This window comes from Pezoporus wallicus, unplaced genomic scaffold (assembly GCF_028554395.1).
Source record: "Pezoporus wallicus isolate ANWC-B61680 ecotype Strahan unplaced genomic scaffold, APGP_CSIRO_Pwel_v1 contig_7820, whole genome shotgun sequence".
Taxonomy (NCBI): domain Eukaryota; kingdom Metazoa; phylum Chordata; class Aves; order Psittaciformes; family Psittacidae; genus Pezoporus; species Pezoporus wallicus.
Window position 1 is genome coordinate 370,858 of NW_026641900.1, and position 10,485 is coordinate 381,342.

Sequence of the window (10,485 nt, forward strand, 5' to 3'; positions counted from 1 at the left end):
CACAAGCTACCTTCTTGCAGTGTTTTAAACAGCCAGCACTGACAGATATTGCCTTTAACATATATAAATAGGAATTCTTTTCAATGCAGTTTTCATATTGTTGCTTAAAGGCATTTTTCTCCCCTTTGCACATGTTTGATTCAACTAAAACCAATTTAACAGGCACAGCTGGGCTAGGGGATCATAGAATCATAGAATCGTTAGGGTTGGAAAGGACCTTAAGATCATCTAGTTCCAACCCCCCGTGCCGTGGGCAGGGATACCTTACGCTAAATCATATCACCCAGGGCCTCGTCCAACCTGGTCTTGAGCACTGCCAGGGATGGAGCATTCACAACCTCCCTGGGCAACCCATTCCAGTGCCTCACCACCCTCACAGGAAAGAATTTCCTTCTTATATCCAATCTAAACTTCCCCTGTTTAAGTTCTAACCCATTACCCCTTGTCCTGTCACTACAGTCCCTAATGAAGAGTCCCTCCCCAGCATCCCTATAGCCCCCCTTCGGATACTGGAAGGCTGCTATGAAGTCTCCACGCAGCCTTCTCTTCTCCAGGCTGAACAGCCCCAACTTTCTCAGCCTGTATTCATACAGGAGGTGCTCCAGTCCCCTGATCATCCTTGTGGTCCTTCTCTGGACTTGTTCCAACAGTTCCATGTCCTTTCTATGTTGAGGACACCAGAACTGCACACAATACTCCAGGTGAGATCTCAGAAGAGCAGAGTAAAGGGGCAGGATCACCTCCTTCGACCTGCTGGTCACGCTCCTTTTGATGCAGCCCAGGATATGGTTGGCTTTCTGGGCTGTCATTGTAGGTCCCTTCCAAATGTAACTGTCCTGTCCTTTCCTGTCCTGTCCTAACCAACTGTCAGTCCATCTTAGACTACAGTGTGTGGATATCACATCATGTTTGCTTTGGGAGAGAAATACTCTTCTCCCCCCATACCTTATCCCACTGTCTGTTAACTCTGGTGGCTGCAGACAAAATGTCATTTGCATTATTTCCATTCAAGCCTTCACTGATTTAGGAGTTTCTCCCTTGTTAGTGTGCAGAGGATACCTGGAGCTGATAAACCTCTCTTCCTCTGCAGGGCATGAAGAATAACTCAATGGCTAAGACACAGGCTTGGGGTTCAGGGAAGATACTGAGTTCCATGCTCATCTGCAAATTCCCTTTCTGGACCTGGCCACATGATTTCCCTTCCCATAAGGAAGAGCTTTGTAAAGTGAAGGTGTGAAACAAACTCACAACCTTCTGGCTGCAACTCCTCATCCTCATGGATTCTGTTGTCTGTGTATTGAGTATTTATCCCCCACTCTGGGCACACAGAGCACTTGGAGTTAGCTAAGCATTCAACTATGATTTTTGACAAACCCTCTATAAACAGGGACCTAATCCTGTGTTGAAATACGGTTATGACCTTGTAACACTATGGCCCATGAGTGCTGAATCTGAGCTGATGAAATCAGCAGTGAGCAAAAATTGTGCTGAGCCTCCTTTGCAAAGCAGGGGAAGGTAAACACACACAATAATTGGGCTGTTCACAGTGAACTGAACTTCTGCTATGAGTTGGGCAGAAGAGTCTAAAAAATACAAATGTAGGTAAAGTTTAAAATTAAAGTTAAAAACATGGCAAATTAGAACATGTCTTAAGACTATATTGCCAGCACTAGTCTCCAATCAAATGGTACTACAGATGCTACAGAAAGAGGGTGATCCAGAAAAAAATTAGTCAAATCCATCAACACTAAAAGCTTGGGGAAAAAACATCACAAACCAAAATGTAGGTGAAAAATAAAAGGAGGAATTCTGTGCCCACAAGGAAGCAGGAGAATGAAAGGAAGCGTGGGAAGGGAGAATTTAAAATGCCTGCATCCCAGTTCTCCTTTTCTATGGAGGAACTTGTATCTGAAGTGATGAATACACTCTGTCTTTCGGCGACGAGCAGCGGAGTGGAAGTATGGATTTACAACGGAGGTGGAAAGCTGTTAGATGAATTGCAGGACTTTTTATTGCCAATTACAATTTCATGGCAGGGTTATTATTTATTAAATATAGAAGCAGTCAGTTGAATTCTAACTGCTCTCTGGCTTAATTCCACTTATAAAAAGGCTGAAGAAATTATATGGGGCTAGAGGAAAAATCCTTTGCAGTAGCAGGCGTGCTTCTGACTGCCTGCAAACAGACACAAATACAGAGAAATAAAGAAAGCCACTGTGCAGAAGAGGGACAAGTTACATCCAATTTCCTTTTAATAAAGCCTAAGGTAGAGTAAAATAAATGTACTCCACTGCTACCACTAACAGGCACCTGAAGAAAGTTTGAATAGTGTAACTTCCTCAGTTATTGAAGTTCAGTTTTTAGGATCTCCAGGGAAAGATACACTTCACACACTGCTCTCTCCTTCAAAAGCTGTGTGCAGACACAAAGGGGGAAAAAATACCCAAACCATACCCGAAAATGTTAGCAGGTGAAATGTATCCCAAGTCAGAACTGGTATAGGGGATCAGAAGATAATACTGGCCACAATATGCAATTGTGTCCCAGGTCATTTCTCTAAAGGACAACGATGTATGTTGTCAGGAGGTAAGAGGGATGAGTTATTCACATCCCAGCAGCTTTGTGCCACCATTTACTTTGCATTCACTGGATTATAGAGCAGGGAAAAGAGAGAGGGAGCAGAGAGAAGGGAAGAAATATAGAAGAAACTGTCTCAGCTTCATCAGGGAGCTCATGTGAATAAAGTCTTTATTCTTTTGTTCATGCTGATATGTTGCTGCATACTGCCATGAGCAGAGTGCTTAATAACATACGTTGGCCAGAGCAGCAATCCAGGGCTGGTACACTGTACACAATAACTTTTATTTTTCGTGTTAGACAGATAATACAGAAAAATAGTCTCCTGCAAAGAAGCTCTTCCTAGCCTAGATTATAGATTTAAATTAGCCTGGTGTGATCCTAAACTTCATTTACAAAATACCATCATCTTTTGCTAACACATTTTTCAGGCATACTTCTTTGGATGTTTTTGGGGATTCTTTAGACTACCAAAGGCAGTACATTAATGTTCCTGATTACATTATGAACCCCATTTTTTATTAAAAATGGGGAAATGCACTAATTTCAATTTCTGCAGAAATAAAACCAATCCAATGTAGAAAGAGAAGTGTAACAGGGCTGCTGCACATGGTGACTTGGAAACAGAAAGGACAGTTCAAAGAAATGGTACTGTCTAAATAAACCCACAAACTTTATCAACTGACATAAAGGTTTGGATACACTTGATGTAAGTGTTCCCTAGTGACTGAACATGGGGCAAATTGTAACTCGGCAAATCAACTTAGACCAGTATTTTTATATCCTCAAAATTTCATAGGCTTTTGTGTCTCTTAGACCTTCATCATTTTAATAAGATGTGCAGAATGATTTGGGTATCTTTTGCTAATGACTCTTTGCTCTCCACTGTAAATGGGAGTATTATGATACAAATGCTCAGAGAAATGTGAGTATTTTGCTGCTTTCAGAATGGGTACAATCACCCAATTGATCACGTTATACCTTGGCAGCCTTTGCTATCTAGCCAAGGACGACTGCTCTATTTGCAATAAGTTATGGACAAGCAATGCCAGATCTTCGTGGAAATAAATGAGTTCAACTCTGTTCAGCTCACAGGTTGTGCCCAAGCATGTAAACTGATGATCTGGCTTGCTGATTCCACTTGGCTATTTTGATTTCTTCATGTTACTGATTATATGCTTGTATGTATAAACAAAGCTGATTTACTGTCTATACAGACAAAACAATATCTCTGTCAGTTAAGCAAGAAATTCCCAGTCCTTTTCCAAACATACCTCTGAAACAGGTCATATTGTTCTTGTAATCAAGCTATACAGGATAAAATAATAAGCACCATCTAGGAAACAGGAGTGCAAAAAGTTTCCAGTGGTGCAGGCCGATTATGTAAAATAGCTAATACAATATCTAATTTGTTAAAGTCCTTAGAAACAAACCAGAAATCAGCGTGAGAGGTATTTGTTGCTCCTGTTGCTCAGAGCTAAGTTTTCAGAACTTTTAAAAAGACCAAAATTGTTGAAGAGTTCCTTAGTTTTGCTCTTTGAAACAGAAAGAGAATTTAAAGGAAAAAAAGGTTGCTATTGCATCCCCATGTGTATCAAACCAGGGAGAGGTTAAATGAAGAAAAAGCAACACATCTCTGCACTTGAAGCATTCATCACTTTTGTAGAACAATCTGCTTTAGGAGAAAATAATGTTTTCTGTGGTTATGAGCATGCAAAATGATTCCTGACTTTATAAGAACTGCTGCTTGGGGATTAGATGAGGCTTTAATATCTTTCTCAGAGCAAGGATTAATTAAAGTCTCTCTTCTTTGGGAAGGTGATGAGCAAAACAATTTCATGTGTATGTAAAGCTTTTGATTTATTTCTCTGCAGAAATAAAATATGTATGATGATTTCTCATTTCACAGTTTTTTCTTTCAAAAGAAGAGTAATTTAAGATTGTTTTCATAGGAGTTGCTGAAGGGAATTTAACAAGCTTTTGAAATGTCAAAAGGGAGTCTGCTTAGGAAACTTTGAGAATCTCTTGTTAGGAGCTAAGAAAATACTGCTAAGACATCACTAAGAATCTGTCCTTGGTTCATTTTTTCTCATGGCTAAAAGGTTTTATCACTCTTTTCATGAAAGGCCTCGATCATCATCAAAAAACTGAAGGGTGCACACACACACACACACACACACACACACACACACACACACGCTGATTTTGTTTGATTGGGGTTTTTTTGTTTATCTGCAGACCTGGTGTTTAAAGAACTCAGATTAAAATCCAACCAATCTGGCACTGCCTCAGGGTCTGAAAGTCTGGAAATGGCTTTCTCCACTTTATGACAGGAACAACATAGACTAGAGCATCTCATGGGAAACCTGCCGGTGCCTGGCTCCCTCTATTCTCTCTCTCTCCACAAAGCAGCAAACCATGACAGTTGTGAAACAAGAAAAAAGTAAAGAAAAAGAATAAAAAATCACCCATTATTTGTTTCATGATGAAAATGCCAGCAGACATGTCTAAATTCCCACCAGCATTAACATGAAAGTCTAAATGAAATAGATACTTTACTGAAAAAATGACATTTAAAAAACCAGTAAGATATCCATTTAAACCATGAAGATGAAAAAATTCCAGTTCACATTTTTCTCAAGAGTATCTGACCCCAAACTGATTAATTTTACTTATAGCACACAAGCAGTGCTGTAAAAGCTATTTTACAAGAATGTTTTTATTATAGTTGTAAATATTATTCTTTTTTATTAGTCTTGTAACACCTTCTCTTTACGAGGAGTTCAACACCAGCAATACTTACACCGTACCTTTTTTTTTAAATGAAATATCCAGCAAATTTTATACATAAATTTATGTTATACATGTACACAGAAATGTATAAATATATATATGGGTGCATATATGTATATATATATATATAATGAGTAGATATTTAAATGGTCCAGAACCTGCACATACTTTTGACACCCGATAAATGTATATCAAAAGGTAGACAGGCTGCCCAGGGCAGTGCTGGAGTCACCATCCCTAGAAGTGTTCACACACCGCGTAGATGAGGCCCTCAGTGACATGGGTTAGTGGTGGCTCTGGCAGTGCAGGGGTAAAGGTTGGACTCGATGATACTAAAGGTCTTTTCCAACCTGACTGATTCTATATTATGGGAATTCAGTGTTAGCTTATGAAAAAAATTAAAAGCCTATGCATATCCCATACCAGAAGGGTAAGAAGTGATGAATGGCAAACTGAGAGTAAGATCTAAAGAAGCAATCAAGAACAAAGGCTCTAATGAAGAACTTTACAGACTTTAATCCACAGCATCTCTCTGTAGAAGCCCAGGACCTCAACTGGATTTTCCTGTCTTGCATTTGGCTCATTCCTTCAATCTCTAAATGCAAAACATCTAAGGCAAAGGCTTGTCAACTTCTGCTACCCTTTTTGATGATCACCTCTGTCCCTTGCTCAGGTGGATGAGATGTCAGTCCTGCAGCACAGCACAGGTAAGAAAGAAAAAAAGCAAACAGTATACCTACTGAATTACCAGATAGTCAGATAGTCAGCATGCCAGGGATTGAGATGTCTTGGATGGAGTGTAAAACAATATTGGATGATCTGACAACGTGGAGCTCAATACTGGATGATCTGGTGTACTGATTTAAACACTGCTCTACTTTGAGGAGTGTTTGCCTGAACTTTATAATGCAGTTTTGGCCCTTAATATCTTCTCCAAGGAGTTCAAGAAAGGATCAATGGCCTGCAATTTTACAGTCACTGCCATCGTCCTGTAAGATAAATATGGATTAACTGTCCTGGATTAAATATTTAATGTAATAAAATGCTTTTCCTTTTTTAAAGGTATGGGAGTGTGACTTGGTCATACATTTTAATTACACTTAAAAAAGTCACGTCAGCATCTGATTTGTTCTGTTCAAATCCCAACATGCTCTAAAGATAAACCTCTTCTGTTTGAGGAAGGTTAAGACAGCCAAGGGAGCAGATCAAGTAACTAGGAATAGGTGAATTTAAAATCACTGTTCCAGGCTGTCAAATAGATTAGAGTCCAAAGATTGAGCAGTAAATTATGCATACCTATATGTACAATTTCTCATTCCATTTTTGTAATTGGAAAAAAAAAAAAGTATGTATTATTAATTCGTCCCAGACTCTCTAGATACTCAGTCTTAGGTCATTAATTACATTAAATAAGTTATAGTGAAACCTTTGGGGTCCCTGTGCAAAACTGACATGAGACTGTATCACATCATAGTGTACCCATAGCTTAGTCTACCTGAGACTGGGTACCCGTATCACCTTTTATACCTCTTCTCCTAAGCTACTTTTTGGAACTCCATTGGTAAACGGTGAGCAGAGGAGGTGTGAGCTCAGGACAGAGGCAGACTATTTTTCCTCCCCTCTATTCCTGTATCAGAAGAGCTGGATGAAGGGAGAGGGGAACATCCTCCCACCTTCCTCACCTGGGCTCAGCTCCTTTACTCCCAATGTAAAAAGGGCTCACCTCCAGTCCTGTCAGGGTGTTCCCTGACAGGTTTAAGTTTTCTAGCTTGGGGAACATAGTCATGTAGGTTTAGGGATGTAGTTCAAGCAGCAGCTACGTTAAGGCTTTTGACCACCTGCATCTTAAACATAGTATCTGGGCTTTTAATGCTTTTTTAAAGCATAGACCATTAAACCATGTTGGAATGTCCCTCCTGAATGCTATAAAGTGGATAAACACTGTGTTCACTTATTATCTGTAGTTTATGCACCTTTACTGCTGCCTTTAAAATGGAAGAGTTAACCTGACAATTTAACACCTACAATTAAAATTAAAGTGGTGAGCAACTGCTGATTCCACAGTATGGAGCATCCTGAAAGCCACCTAAGGTAATACGTGCAAGAGCAGCCAAGTTATGAAGTGACCACAGTGCCTGAGTGGCCATGTTCTGATGATGTACCTACCTCCATAATGACACTTCATTAATGACTGCTGTTGACAGGGTTTCAGCTGTAACAGGACAGACTCTCTGGGGACATGGAACTTGCTTGTGGGTCCGAGCAAACCAAATCCGCTCCTGGAGATGAATTGCCAAGCTTGCCCTGATGTATCCCATGTATATGTGCAGCAGGGAAAAGGCAGCACTGTGTGACTTGAAAATGAGCCAATGAAACATTGCACCTCTTTTATACCTTTTTTTCTGGAGACCAAAGCCAAAGTGATTTTTTCCTGAGCTCACTGTGAAAGCTCAGTTTGATCCCCAGCCTGAAGAGGCAAGTCTAAATTCCGTTTGCACATAATCATTGTCCCATAACTAGATTAAAAGAATCAAGAGCACAACTGGTCTGTGGAGTGCCTTTTTCATAAGGTACATCGATGCTACCAAAACCAGTGACTTTCCCAGAAGCATACTGCCACGGTCAGGGATAAGAAACCTTGAATACGTTAGCTTGCAAGCTTCTGATCAGATTCTAGTATTTTGCAGTACTGTGACACTTTTTCCCTCAAATAACTTTTTAAGATCAGTTTAATGCTATGCATTGTCTGAAAATAAAGTACACAGTACAGGGCATAGACTTAAGAAGGCAGGAATCAGTTGTTGCCTATGCATGAGTCATCACGCTTGTCTCCAAACTCCTGTGGAAGTTTGAGGACAAAGCCAGCATTTAAATCCCAGCTAAAATTTCATGCATTACCTTGCAGAGTTAATAGAGGCTTGACAGAGGAGGGTCTTGAGGAAGAGCTGGTTCTTCATGACTCTTGCAGCAGGAACCTGTGAAAAAAAGAACTGAAAACTAACTATGCAGATGTTTAAAAATCAGCAACAGCGCTCGTCTAGCCACATGCCAGCATCCCCAGCAGGAGCCCCATGTGCTCAAACAGAAAATTCCCTATGGGTGCAGGCGGCAGTAGGATGGATTTCTCAAGGTGATTGTAGGTGTCTGTCACACCAGTCTTGTCCATGTAGTTCCAGCAAAAAGCTGGAAGAAGGCCACAAATGGCAAATTACGTAAAACTCACCACAGTATTAGCCCCACTACTGCACAGTTATTCATTATCATTGAATTTTCTGCTGTCTCATAGCCTTGAGCATATTCTGGGGGTTGCAGTAGATGGTATTTGAAGGCCCTTTCCAACCCAAACTCTTCTATGATTCTATACCTACACCTTCAAGTATTCCCAGCTGCTGTAGTGACACATTTCATTATTCTGCCTTGTAAAGGAGAAAGTTAAAAAGCAGGTTTTCTGCTTCATGGAAACATTCTTCCTTTCACCCTCGCAATCCCTATTCTTCCACTTTCCAAACATTTGTACAAATTGACAAGCCAAAGGTCTCCTCTGAGCAGCTGTCTGCTGAGAGCCAAAAAATTGTGAGCTTTTGGTTTCCTAAACTCAGAGACACTGCAAGCTCTGTTGTAGTTCTGCAGGATTCAGAAAAAGCACACTAAGCCTGATGTGTGTGAGATCCAGTCCTCCAAATAAATCACCGCTTTTTTGGTAAACGAGAATCCTGCCTCATACTTCAGCAGCAGCTGTTTTTTCCAACAGGTTCTGCCTCTCAGTCAGTAATGATCCTTTTTACTGTCTATAACATATCAGTGCCATAAAAGGCAGTGTCTGCTAAATCAGGGGTTTACTGCTATCATCTGATCATCTATAGATCCTACTCAGTGCAGTGATACACCAACTTTGTCAGCACAATTACGAATCCACAAGAGGACTTAGGCTTTGCATCACTGTTCTCCATCACCCTATATGCCACCCAGCTAGTACAACAGTTAGCACCGATTTAGGCAGGTAGGCTCCATATGTAATGTGGCAGAAGAGTTAAGGGCTTAGAGCAAAGATCTTAAAAGTTGACAAGCAGAATGAGGAAATACTTGAGCTAAGAGGAAACACAGTGTTGCTTAAACCCAGACATATTTACAAATTCAGTATTCTCAGCTGCAAGAAACTTCACATTGGCAGCCCCTCCTTTACCTGTAAATAGGCATCACAGCATTTACACATAGCAAGATGAGTTCTTCTTCCAAAGAAGCTATTTAATAAATGGGAGAAAAGCAAGACGAGCCCATCATTTCTTCAATAAAACGTCCAAACTTCAAAAGTCTGAAGCATCTGCAGCAGTTTTCAAATAGCTATTGCAGGGATTCTTATTCAGTAATACCTCTTCCCTTTTTTAAAAGAGGAAAAAATCATCTAGTGAATAGAAGATACGTGATATATAATGTGAACATTATTAAGTACCCTATTTAAGCATTAATCTTTAACCTTCACAAAAGTAGTGACAACATACAATGATATTTGCTAGAGGCAACTGTTCTTTCTTACTCGCACAACAGCTTTATTTATAACAGCGGCACACATCTGAACAATAAAGGAGAATGAAAGGTAGCATTGAAAGATGCATTGTAACAAGCAATAAATCAGGCAGCACTGTACTGTTGAATGCTAAAGGAAAGGAAGACACCTGAAAATAACATTGTGATTTAGCAAAAACCTTTTAAAATGTGCTTCATTCTAAGTACATATTTGTTTCTTACTGACATAGTGAAATTGAAGCTTTTACTCAGAATTAAGCATATTCTTAACTGCTCTGCTGTGTCATGATCTAAAGGTAGATGACATTTATGATGATTTTCATCCAAGTCTACAGGATAAACAATGTTTTCAGGGAAATTCATAAGGCTATCAAACACATAGGTGCATCTCAGTCGATAACAACAAATATCACTGACAGAAGAAACCCTATTAGCATTCATTTCAGACTGCATTAGTGGCATTCCTGTAAGCATTCATTTTCACCACCCACTAAAGTGCTCTTGCTCATGAAAAACTGCTTTAGGAGGTTTAAATACATCTAGGAGCTGTTACAGGTAAACCTTTCTTCTTTACCCATCATTTTTATGCAG